The following is a 12,854-nucleotide window of genomic DNA, read 5'->3' as shown; positions in this document are numbered from 1 at the left end:
TAGCCACTCTGGAAAGAACACTTCCATGATGAAGTCGACTACTAGAAGTCAGGCTATCTCTTCACCAACAATTATTCTCTTCTCTTCACATAGTCGGCGGAGAGGCTTCTTGACTGGTTTGGCATCTGCCCTGACATGTAGCTTGTGCTCGGCGAAATCCTTTGGAACACTCGGCATGTCCTTGGGGGGACCATGCAAATATATCCCGATTCTCATGGAGGAAATCGACGAGCTCGCTTTCTTTTTTGTTGTCAAGTTTGGTTCCTATGAGAGCGAACCTCTCCGGGTGGTTCGGGTCCAAGGGTATCTTCTTGGTCTCTTTGGCCGGCTGGAAAGAGCCCTGGGTCTCCGACTCCTTGGGGTCTGGCGACAGGTTCGGCTGCTTGCCGGCCATGGCCACAACCCGGTCAAGGAGCTTCTTTTCTGCGGCAATCACGAGGGACTCGGCCAGCAGGCTGCTTGCGGCGGCACAGGCGGACGACTTCTTGTAGTCTCCGACTATGGTGATGATGCCCTTGGTTCCCGGCATCTTCATCTTGAGGTAGGCGTAGTGAGGCACAACCATGAACTTGGCCAGAGCAGGTGGGCCAAGTAATGCATGATAGGGGCTCTCTAGTGTTGGGGAACGTAGTAATTTCAAAAAAATTCCTACGTACACGCAAGATCATGGTGATGACATAGCAACGAGAGGGGAGAGTGTTGTCCACGTACCCTCGTAGACCGTAAGTGGAAGCGTTATGACAACGCGGTTGATGTAGTCGTACGTCTTCACGATCCGACCGATCCAAGCACCGAACGTACGCCACCTCCGAGTTCAGCACACGTTCAGCTCGATGACGATCCCCGGGCTCCGATCCAGCAAAGCTTCGGGGATGAGTTCCGTCAGCACGACGGCGTGGTGACGATGATGATGTTCTACCGGCGCAGGGCTTCGCCTAAACTCCGCGACGATATGACCGAGGTGGAATATGGTGGAGGGGGGCACCGCACATGGCTAAGGAACGATCCGTAGATCAACTTGTGTGTCCTGGGGTGCCCCCCTGCCCCCGTATATAAAGGAGGGAGGGGGAGGCCGGCCGGCCCTTGTGGGCGCGCCAAGGAGGAGGAGTCCTCCTCCTAGTAGGAGTAGGACTCCCCTTTTCCTACTCCTACTAGGAGGGGGCAGGAAAGAGGGGGGCGCCCCCCCTCCTAGTCCAATTCGGACCAGAGGGAAAGGGGGCACGCGGCCCACCCTAGCCGCCCCTCTCTCTTTCCACCAAGGCCCATGTGGCCCATTATCTCTCCCCGAGGGGTTCCGGTAACCCTCCGGCACTCCGGTTTTCTCCGACAACGTCCGAAACACTTCTGGTGTCCGAATATAGTCGTCCAATATATCAATCTTTATGTCTCAACCATTTCGAGACTCCTCGTCATGTTCGTGATCACATCCAGGACTCCAAACAAACTTCGGTACATCAAAACTTATAAACTCATAATAAAACTGTCATCGTAACGTTAAGCGTGCGGACCCTACGGGTTCGAGAACTATGTAGACATGACCTAGAACTATTCTCGGTCAATAACCAATAGCGGAACCTGGATGCCCATATTGGTTCCTACATATTCTACGAAGATCTTTATCGGTCAAACCGCATAACAACATACGTTGTTCCCTTTGTCATCGGTATGTTACTTGCCCGAGATTTGATCGTCGATATCCAATACCTAGTTCAATCTCGTTACCGGCAAGTCTCTTTACTCGTTACGTAATGCATCATCCCGTAACCAACTTATTGGTCACATTGCTTGCAAGGCTTATAGTGATGTGCATTATCGAGAGGGCCCAGAGATACCTCTCCGACAATCGGAGTGACAAAACCTAATCTCGAAATATGCCAACTCAACATGTACCTTCAGAGACACCTGTAGTACTCCTTTATAATCACCCAGTTACGTTGTGACGTTTGGTAGTACCCAAAGTGTTCCTCCGGTAAACGGGAGTTGCATAATCTCATAGTTACAGGAACATGTATAAGTCATGAAGAAAGCAATAGCAACATACTAAACGATCAAGTGCTAAGGCTAACGGAATGGGTCAAGTCAATCACATCATTCTCCTAATGATGTGATCCCGTTTAATCAAATGACAACTCTTTTGTCCATGGCTAGGAAACTTAACCATCTTTGATTCACGAGCTAGTCAAGTAGAGGCATACTAGTGACACTATGTTTGTCTATGTATTCACACATGTATTATGTTTCTGGTTAATACAATTCTAGCATGAATAATAAACATTTATCATGAAATAAGGAAATAAATAATAACTTTATTATTGCCTCTAGGGCATATTTCCTTCAGTCTCCCACTTGCACTAGAGTCAATAATCTAGATTACATAGTAATGATTCTAACATCCATGGAGTCTTGGTGCTGATCATGTTTTGCTCGTGAGAGAGGCTTAGTCAATGGGTCTGCAACATTCAGATTCGTATGTATCTTGCAAATTTCTATGTCTCCCACTTGGACTTGGTCCCGGATGGAATTGAAGCGTCTCTTGATGTGCTTGGTCCTCTTGTGAAATCTGGATTCCTTTGCCAAAGCAATTACACCAGTATTGTCACAGAAGATCTTTATTGGTCCCGATGCACTAGGTATGACACCTAGATCGGTAATGAACTCCTTCATCCAGACTCCTTCATTTGCTGCTTCCGAAGCAGCTATGTACTCAGCTTCACATGTAGATCCTGCCACGACGCTTTGTTTAGAAATGCACCAACTTACAGCTCCACCGTTTAATAAAAACACGTATCCGGTTTGCGATTTAGAATCGCCCGGATCAGTGTCAAAGCTTGCATCGACGTAACCATTTACGACTAGCTCTTTGTCACCTCCATATCCTTAGTCCTTTTCAGGTATTTCAGGATGTTCTTGACCGCTATCCAGTGATCCACTCCTGGATTACTTTGGTACCTCCCTGCCAAACTTATTGCTAAGCATACGTCAGGTCTGGTACACAGCATTGCATACATGATAGAGCCTATGGCTGAAGCATAGGGAACATCTTTCATTTTCTCTCTATCTTCTGCTGTGGTCAGGCATTGAGCTTGACTCAACTTCACACCTTGAAGCACGGGCAAGAACCCTTTCTTTGCCTGATCCATTTTGAACTTTTTCAAAATTTTATCAAGGTATGTGCTTTGTGAAAGTCCTATTAAGCGTCTTGATCTATCTCTATAGATCTTGATGCCCAATATGTAAGAAGCTTCACCTAGATCTTTCATTGAAAAACTTTTATTCAAGTATCCCTTTATGCTATCCTGAGATTCTATATCATTTCCAATTAATAATATGTCATCTACATATAATATCAGAAATGCTACAGAGCTCCCACTCACTTTCTTGTAAATACAGGTGACGGTGTCCTGGACTAGGGGGTACTCACCACGTCGTCTCCCGATCAGTTGGATTGGGCCGAGGACCCCCATGGCCGTATACTCATGGGCCAGTCCGGATAGCTGCCGCATACAAGGAAGAATCAACAAGACTTGGCGATCAAGACAAGGACTCCTCCCCTACCGGCGTATTCGGCTAGGACTCTTGTTATCCTAGGCCTCTGGTGCATTATATAAACATGGGGCCAGGCTAGTCGATAGACATATACAACAACAATCATACCATAGGCTAGCTTCTAGAGTTTAGCCTCCTTGATCTCGTGGTAGATCTACTCTTGTAAACATCCACAATATCAATATCAATCAAGCAGGACGTAGGGTTTTACCTCCATCAAGAGGGTCCGAACCTGGGTAAAACATCGTGTCCCTTGTCTCCTGTTACCATTGATCCTAAGACGCACTGCTTGGGACCCCCTACCCGAGATCCGCCGGTTTTGACACCGACATTGGTGCTTTCATTGAGAGTTCCGCTGTGTGATCGGCGAAAGGATCAATGGCTCGACTGCAGGTCAACTGCGGCGTCGGCTTCTTTGCCACCAGCTCAACTGGTCCCCTTGGCTTGACCGAGGACTGCGCCCTACCTCCGATCGTCATGTTCGGATGAAGGCCTTCATCAACATCAACTCCGATCTCTATTAAGATCATGGAGGAATCATCCAGGGAGCCCGGGGGCTCAACGTCAACATTGCCCTCAGGCGACTGTACTATTTTTCTGGACAGCGGACTTGTGTCTGCCGCCACCGCCTCCTCGGATGTCGTTTTAACGATCGCTTCGGTGGAATTGTGCGAAATTAAGTCTACAACAACCCTGCAAAAATTTCGTCGAGTTCCGATGGAGGAATCTCCAGCAATCTCCGATATACCGGAGCCCTGTTGAATCTGGATGAGAATCCGGACGAGTTTAGGGCGTGGTATCCAGCATCTAGCTCAGACGTCCTTTGGAGGATCCAACCGTTGATTTGCTGCGGAATTCCCATATCTACCACCTGCCAAACATTCAGCTCGATCCGACCGTCCAAACTCCGGGAAACTTCCGATTAGTGCATCACTTTTTGGATCTGTTTTCTGCGCGAGAACGAATCCGACCCAAATTCGTCTTCTTTATGAACGGGATCTCGGACATCCTTTTTGAAGGAAGTTTTCGTATGGGGTGTTGTGTTTTGTTCTCAAACACATCCCAGTAGTATTAAAAGTATTCTTGCAATACGAACTTCACCGTCGCGCCGGTGTCAAACCAGCCCGACAACATCACTCCACGGCGGCCGACCTGCGTTAGACACGTCGTCGCTTTGTTGAGCCGAGCTCAATTTCTTCGGATCATCATCTCGGCAAGCCGAACAAGAGTCCGGCATCGCGAAGGATAAATCATCACCAACATCTCCGCCCCACGGATTACACGGAGCGGGCATATACCGGCATCACCGCACGGTCGCTTCGTCAAGCCGGCATCGACCACGTCACGACCTGCATCGGCAGGGCCGCACTATTGCTTCTTCAAGCTGGTGTCCATCACGCCGACTTACTTCGACATCTCGGCTGGACCGGGGGCTTCGCCATCTCTTCATCAACCTACTCCGGACACTTCGGCGTCACTAGCCGACCAGGCATGGATGTGCGGATCGAGTCTCAATTTTGGGAATCACCTTCCTTCGGATTGCTACAACAAATAAACCAGGTGCTATTAATCCTAGTATTTCCTTTTTGCTTGTTTGGGTTAAATTTTTCCCAAGGAATTATTACTCTGATTAGTCCAGCATATGTACAAAGGTCTATCAAATGGTGGCCGCATTATTGACGGTCGCATGATGGTTCGGTCAGTTTCCGTTGACAGTTCGGCGAACGCCGCATCCGGAACTCGGACCGACCTGTGAATCCAGGCTTTGCCACGCCTTTATTGCATTACACCGACGACCTGCATCGACATCGACTTCGGCGCCAAGCCATATTTCTTTTACTACTCACTTTGCATAAATTATTTATTATGCAACATTTTTTTTAATTCCTATTATTACTATTATCCCCGGTCTGCACTATTTTTTGTGCACAGGAAAATGATCCAGCCGGACTATATCCTTTGACGTCACCTCGGCTGGACGGGGGGCTTCGTCAACACTTCATTACCCCATGCCGGGGACTTCGGCATCACTCTGCCGTCCTGCATTGACCGTGCTATGTCACCACTTCGGAGTGCCGAGCTCCTTGCTCCGCCACCTCGGGACCGGCTTGGGGGATGGAACCTTGTCCCGCATCAAGCTCGGACCGCGTCGCCAATACCGAACACATTAACCAGCTAAGTTGCCTTCATGCTCAAAGTTTTAAATTTATAACTTGTGTTCGGTTCGACCAAGAATTATACTTTTTTGTAAAAAAGTTGCTCGTAAAAACTTTTTCCTTGTCGAAACTTTGTTCGCACACACTTGACGCGCTACCCGTGCTCATTATACCTGGGGGCTTCTTTAACAGAAGCTTATTAATACGGGCTTTATGCCCAACACATGTGTCACACTTCCGCATGTACCTTTTATTCACCATTATATGCATCGATATGACTTAAGTTTTGGCCAAGCTGGGTTGCCTGGCTCCTGTGCTTACCCCTACGTTCCCAATTGTTCGGCTAGATGGTAAAGGGAGCACCTCTGCGATTGTTACTGCCGGGTCAGCCGGATATGTACCTCAGACTGGGTGAAGCCGAAAGCTAGCGTTCTTAAGGGAATACTCGGTCGGTGAACTAAAAGATGATTTCTTACCTATTTATTTACCTGCCCCCAGATGTTTTTCTGCTCTTTTCGCAGTCTGGACATGCACTTTAGGGCATGCCTCCCAGGGAAAGGAACCCCTAACGGAACTATTCTCCCTGGAAGATGTTTCTTACTAACCATGTAATATAACATAACTAGTTGGGCACTTGTCTGATAAAGCACTAATGACCCCTACGCCTGGTCTCCACGCATGCCCCGGTTTTTATAACCGCGAGGGTATTCGGACACACTCCGGACTATTGGGTCCAGAGGTTGAAGCGAAAAGGTCCGCTATGACAAACGATCTACAATCCGGCTAGAAGGAATTCTACATGTCACCTTACATTTTATAGTCAAATTTTACCCAAGTCGCTTGGGGGCTCTTATATTTATTTGAGCCGTTTCATACTAAGTGTTTTTCTTCTTAGTCGTTGCAAAGTTAAAGCACGGCAGAAGCACTTTTTTCTAAAGTCCAATTTTCGGATCGGCACCGAACACTTGATCTTGTTCGGACGTCATGTTTTTACTGACGTTTTTTGGTTTTCAAAGCTTATGGCACTTTTAACTATTTGTGTGTTTTCAGCACAAGTCTCGCAGTGCAACGCCGGACACCTTTAGAGATTCGGCAAAAACATTCTCGGATATTGCTATATATGCATCAGCTTCGAATTGTGTCTTCGGTCAATAGTTGGGTTGCCCGGCTCCCGCGCTTGCCTCCTACGTTCCGCTTTGTTCGGCTAGGTGTGCAAAGGGAGAACCACTGCGATTGTGCTTCCAGCTCGCATGGTCAAGCACCTCAGTGGAGAAAGCCGAAAACTGACTGTCACAATAGGTGTAAACTGGTCAGCGATCCGATGACTATATTAAATGATGGGCCATTCATTGGCCGAAGTGTTTCCGGCTTGACCTCGACTGTCGCCGAACACTATCGGAGGCTATTAACTGGCCTCCCAAACTAAATCCTCGATATTTTGCTCTTACATTGGAGCAGAGGTTTCATGATCATGCTTAGCATGACAACCCAAAGAAAGGAACCGATAGCGGGACTATTTTCTCTGGAAGACATTTCTTCTGTTAAACAGTAATATAACATGTCTCTCCGCGTACCTTTGTTTATAAAACCATATGGCCAGATTGCCTTGTTTGTTGTAAATCTTTGCCCTCATAAAGGCTTTATAAAGTAGGACAAACACTCCTCGGCTATTGGCCGAGGAGGTGGAAGCCGATGGTCGGTCAACAAAGTTTTGTACAATGCAGATCCGAGCATTAATGACGTAAAGTACTTGGATACATAGAGTCATTACACATAATTTGTGATTTTACTATGGATATCGATCCTTAATTCGGCCTCCCATGCCTGCATTAAGGCTCGGGGGCTACTGGGCTTCGGGATTATTATTTACAAATATTAAAGGGGCACATTAATCCCCTGATCTGGTGTTGCCACCCGACCAGTGTCTCGGGGGCTACTGCATTGCCTGTTCTATGCAGAAAATTTTAAGTGCAATACAGTTTCCGAGGAGATTTTGATCCTCAGGTTGGTCGGCCGCACCCAACCCAAGTCTCGAGGACTGAGCACGCCGCTTTTTGTGTCCTGAAGTATTCTGCCGAGCTAGGACTTGATCCTCAGACCGATTTTGCAAATCAACCTGAGTCTCAGCGGCTATGGGGATCAGCGGTCTTATGTCATCCTTCATGTGCATCTCGGGTTTTAGACCGATACCCACCTTGAGGGCTACTGGCTATATATCTCGTCAGAGAATAAATTGCATCAATAAAAAACATTGACCAAAAATCAGCCCATGACCGAGGTGCTTAACCACCTCGGAAGCAGTCCGGCATAAAGCTCGGGCGCTAGTGGCTGGCTCCATAGAGGGCATTTCCGGCATTAAGCTCGGCTAAACTCCTTCAAAGTTCTTTGAACCAAGGTGATCTACGACACCTCGGATACAGTCCGGCATTGGAGCTCGGATACATAGTCCGGCGTTAGAGCTGGGAAGCAGTCCGGCATTGGTGCTCGGCTGCAAAAGATACCTCGAATGCAGTCCGGCGTTGGAGCTCGGACGCAAGAGGACGTTGCCGCCCGGGAACAACTTCAAACCCGACATGTGGCATAAAAATAACAAGGCATTGACAAAGGCCGGAAACTTAAAGGGGCTCCTCGGATACCCGACGTATAAACTCGTCGAATGCATTTCGGCGATCCTCAAGATCGAAGATGAGAAGATTTGTTGAACCAGTTTTCAAGACCGGCAACCGAAGATGAAGAACAGTTCGGAAGAATCGAGGAGCGTCCCTAACTTGAAGACCGGTTCAGGGGGCTACTGACGGTGTCCTGGACTAGGAGGTACTCACCACGTCGTCTCCCGATCAGTTGGATTGGGCCGAGGACCCCCATGGCCGTATACTCATGGGCCAGTCCGGACAGCTGCCGCATACAAGGAAGAATCAACAAGACTTGGCGATCAAGACAAGGACTCCTCCCCCATCGGCGTATTCGGCTAGGACTCTTGTTATCCTAGGCCTCTGGTGCATTATATAAACAGGGGGCCAGGCTAGTCGATAGACATATACAACAACAATCATACCATAGGCTAGCTTCTAGAGTTTAGCCTCCTTGATCTCGTGGTAGATCTACTCTTGTAAACATCCACAATATCAATATCAATCAAGCAGGACGTAGGGTTTTACCTCCATCAAGAGGGCCCGAACCTGGGTAAAACATCGTGTCCCTTGTCTCCTGTTACCATTGATCCTAAGACGCACTGCTTGGGACCCCCTACCCGAGATCCGCCGGTTTTGACACCGACAACAGGCTTCTCCAAAAGTCTGTATAAAACCATATGCTTTGATCACACTACCAAAGCATTTATTCCAACTCTGAGATGCTTGCACCAGTCCATAAATGGATCGCTGGAGCTTGCATACTTTGCTAGCACCTTTTGGATCAACAAAACCTTCTGGCTGCATCATATACAACTCTTCTTCCAGAAATCCATTCAAGAATGCAGTTTTGACATCCATTTGCTAGATTTCATAATCATGAAATGCAGCAATGGCTAACATGATTCGGACAGACTTAAGCATCGCTACGGGTGAGAAAATCTCATCGTAGTCAACCCCTTGAACTTGTCGAAAACCTTTTGCGACAAGTCGAGCTTTATAGACAGTTACATTACCATCAGCGTCAGTCTTCTTCTTAAAGATCCATTTCTTCTCAATGGCCTGCCGATCATCGGGCAAGTCAACCAAAGTCCATACTTTGTTCTCATACATGGATCCCATCTCAGATTTCATAGCCTCTAGCCATTTTGCGGAATCTGGGCTCATCATCGCTTCCTCATAGTTCGTAGGTTCGTCATGGTCAAGTAACATGACTTCGAGAATAGGATCACCGTACCATTCTGGTGCGGATCTTACTCTGGTAGACCTTCGAAGTTCAGTAGAAACTTGATCTGAAGTTTCATGATCAATATCATTAGCTTCCTCACTAATTGGTGTAGGTGTCATAGGAACCGATTCATGTGATGAACTACTTTCCAATAAGGGAGCAGGTACAGTTACCTCATCAAGTTCTACTTTCCTCCCACTCACTTCTTTCGAGAGAAACTCCTTCTCTAGAAAGGATCCATTCTTAGCAACGAATGTCTTGCCTTTGGATCTGTGATAGAAGGTATACCCAACTGTTTCTTTTGGGTATCCTATGAAGACACATTTCTCCGATTTAGGTTCGAGCTTATCTGGTTGAAGTTTCTTCACATAAGCATCGCAGCCCCAAACTTTAAGAAATGACAACTTTGGTTTCTTGCCAAACCACAGTTCATAAGGCGTCGTCTCAACGGATTTTGATGGTGCCCTATTTAACGTGAATGCGGCCGTCTCTAAAGCATGACCCCAGAATGATAGCAGTAAATCAGTAAGAGACATCATAGATCGCACCATATCTAGTAAAGTACGATTACGACGTTCGGACACACCATTTCATTGCGGTGTTCCGGGTGGCGTGAGCTGTGAAACTATTCCGCATTGTTTCAAATGTAAACCAAACTCGTAACTCAAATATTCTCCTCCACGATCAGAACGTAGGAATTTTATTTTCTTGTTACGATGATTTTCCACTTCACTCTGAAATTCTTTGAACTTTTCAAATGTTTCAGACTTGTGTTTCATTAAGTAGATATACCCATATCTGCTTAAATCATCTGTGAAGGTGAGAAAATAACAATATCCGCCACGAGCTTCAACATTCATCGGACCGCATACATTTGTATGTATGATTTCCAATAAATCTGTTGCTCTCTCCATAGTACCGGAGAACGGTGTTTTAGTCATCTTGCCCATGAGGCACGGTTCGCAAGTACCAAGTGATTCATAATCAAGTGATTCCAAAATTCCATCAGTATGGAGTTTCTTCATGCGCTTTACACTGATATGACCTAAACGGTAGTGCCACAAATAAGTTGCACTATCATTATTAACTCTGCATCTTTTGGCTTCGACATTATGAATATGTGTATCACTACTATCGAGATTCAACAAAAATAGACCACTCTTCAAGGGTGCATGACCATAAAAGATATTACTCATATAAATAGAACAACCATTATTCTCTGATTTAAATGAATAACCGTCTCGCATCAAACAAGATCCAGATATAATGTTCATGCTCAACGCTGGCACCAAATAACAATTATTCAGGTCTAAAACTAATCCCGAAGGTAGATGTAGAGGTAGCGTGCCGACCGCGATCACATCGACTTTGGAACCGTTTCCCACGCGCATCGTTACCTCATCCTTGGCCAGTGCTCGCTTATTCTGTAGTCCCTGTTTCGAGTTGCAAATGTTAGCAATAGAACCAGTATCAAATACCCAGGTGTTACTGTGAGCTCTAGTAAGGTACACATCAATAACATGTATATCACATATACCTTTGTTCACCTTGCCATCATTCTTATCCGCCAAATACTTGGGGCAGTTCCGCTTCCAGTGTCCAGTCTGCTTGCAATAGAAGCACTCAGTTTCAGGCTTAGGTCCAGACTTGGGTTTCTTCTCTTGAGCAGCAACTTGCTTGCTATTCTTCTTGAAGTTCCCCTTCTTCTTTCCTTTGCCCTTTTTCTTGAAACTAGTGGTCTTGTTAACCATCAACACTTGATGCTCCTTTTTGATTTCTACTTCCGCAGCTTTTAGCATTGCGAAGAGCTCGGGAATTGTCTTGTTCATCCTTGCATATTATAGTTCATCACGAAGCTCTTGTAGCTTGGTGGCAGTGATTGGAGAATTCTGTCAATGACACTATCATCAGGAAGATTAACTCCCAGTTGAATCAAGTGATTATTATACCCAGACATTTTGAGTATGTGTTCACTGACAGAACTATTCTCCTCCATCTTGCAGCTATAGAACTTATTGGAGACTTCATATCTCTCAATCCGGGCATTTGCTTGAAATATTAACTTCAACTCCTGGAACATCTCATATGCTCCATGACGTTCAACACGTCGTTGAAGACCCGGTTCTAAGCCGTAAAGCATGGCACACTGAACTATCGAGTAGTCTTCAGCTTTGCTCTGCCAGACGTTCTTAACGTCGACAGTTGCATCAGCAGCAGGCCTGGCACCCAGCAGTGCTTCCAGGACGTAATTCTTCTGTGCAGCAATGAGGATAATCCTCAAGTTACGGACCCAGTCCGTGTAATTGCTACCATCATCTTTCAACTTTGCTTTCTCAAGGAACGCATTAAAATTCAACGGAACAACAGCACGAGCCATCTATCTACAACAAACATAGATAAGCAAAATACTATCAGGTACTAAGTTCATGATAAATTTAAGTTCAATTAATCATATTACTTAAGAACTCCCACTTAGACAGACATCTCTCTAGTCATCTAAGTGATCACGTGATCCAAATCAACTAAACCATAACCGATCATCACGTGAGATGGAGTAGTTTTCAATGGTGAACATCACTATGTTGATCATATCTACTATATGATTCACGCTCGACCTTTCGGTCTCCGTGTTCCGAAGCCATATCTGCATATGCTAGGCTCGTCAAGTTTAACCTGAGTATTCTGCATGTGCAAAACTGGCTTGCACCCGTTGTAGATGGACGTAGAGCTTATCACACCCGATCATCACGTGGTGTCTGGGCACGACAAACTTTGGCAACGGTGCATACTCAGGGAGAACACTTCTTGATAATTTTAGTGAGAGATCATCTTAAAATGCTACCGTCAATCAAAGCAAGATAAGATGCATAAAGGATTAACATCACATGCAATCAATATAAGTGATATGATATGGCCATCATCATCTTGTGCTTGTGATCTCCATCTTCGAAGCACCGTCGTGATCACCATCGTCACCGGCGCGACACCTTGATTTTCATCGTAGCATCCTTGTCGTTTACGCCATCTATTGCTTCTACGACTATCGCTACCGCTTAGTGATAAAGTAAAGCAATTACAGGGCGTTTGCATTTCGTACAATAAAGCGACAACCATATGGCTCCTGCCAGTTGCCGATAACTTCGGTTACAAAACATGATCATCTCATAAAATAAAATATAGCATCACGTCTTGACCATATCACATCACAACATGCCCTGCAAAAACAAGTTAGACGTCCTCTACTTTGTTGTTGCAAGTTTTACGTGGCTGCTACGGGCTTAGCAAGAACCGTTC

Source organism: Triticum aestivum, chromosome 4B, assembly GCF_018294505.1.
Source record: "Triticum aestivum cultivar Chinese Spring chromosome 4B, IWGSC CS RefSeq v2.1, whole genome shotgun sequence".
NCBI classification, from domain to species: Eukaryota; Viridiplantae; Streptophyta; class Magnoliopsida; order Poales; family Poaceae; genus Triticum; species Triticum aestivum.
This window is presented reverse-complemented; position numbering follows the sequence as displayed.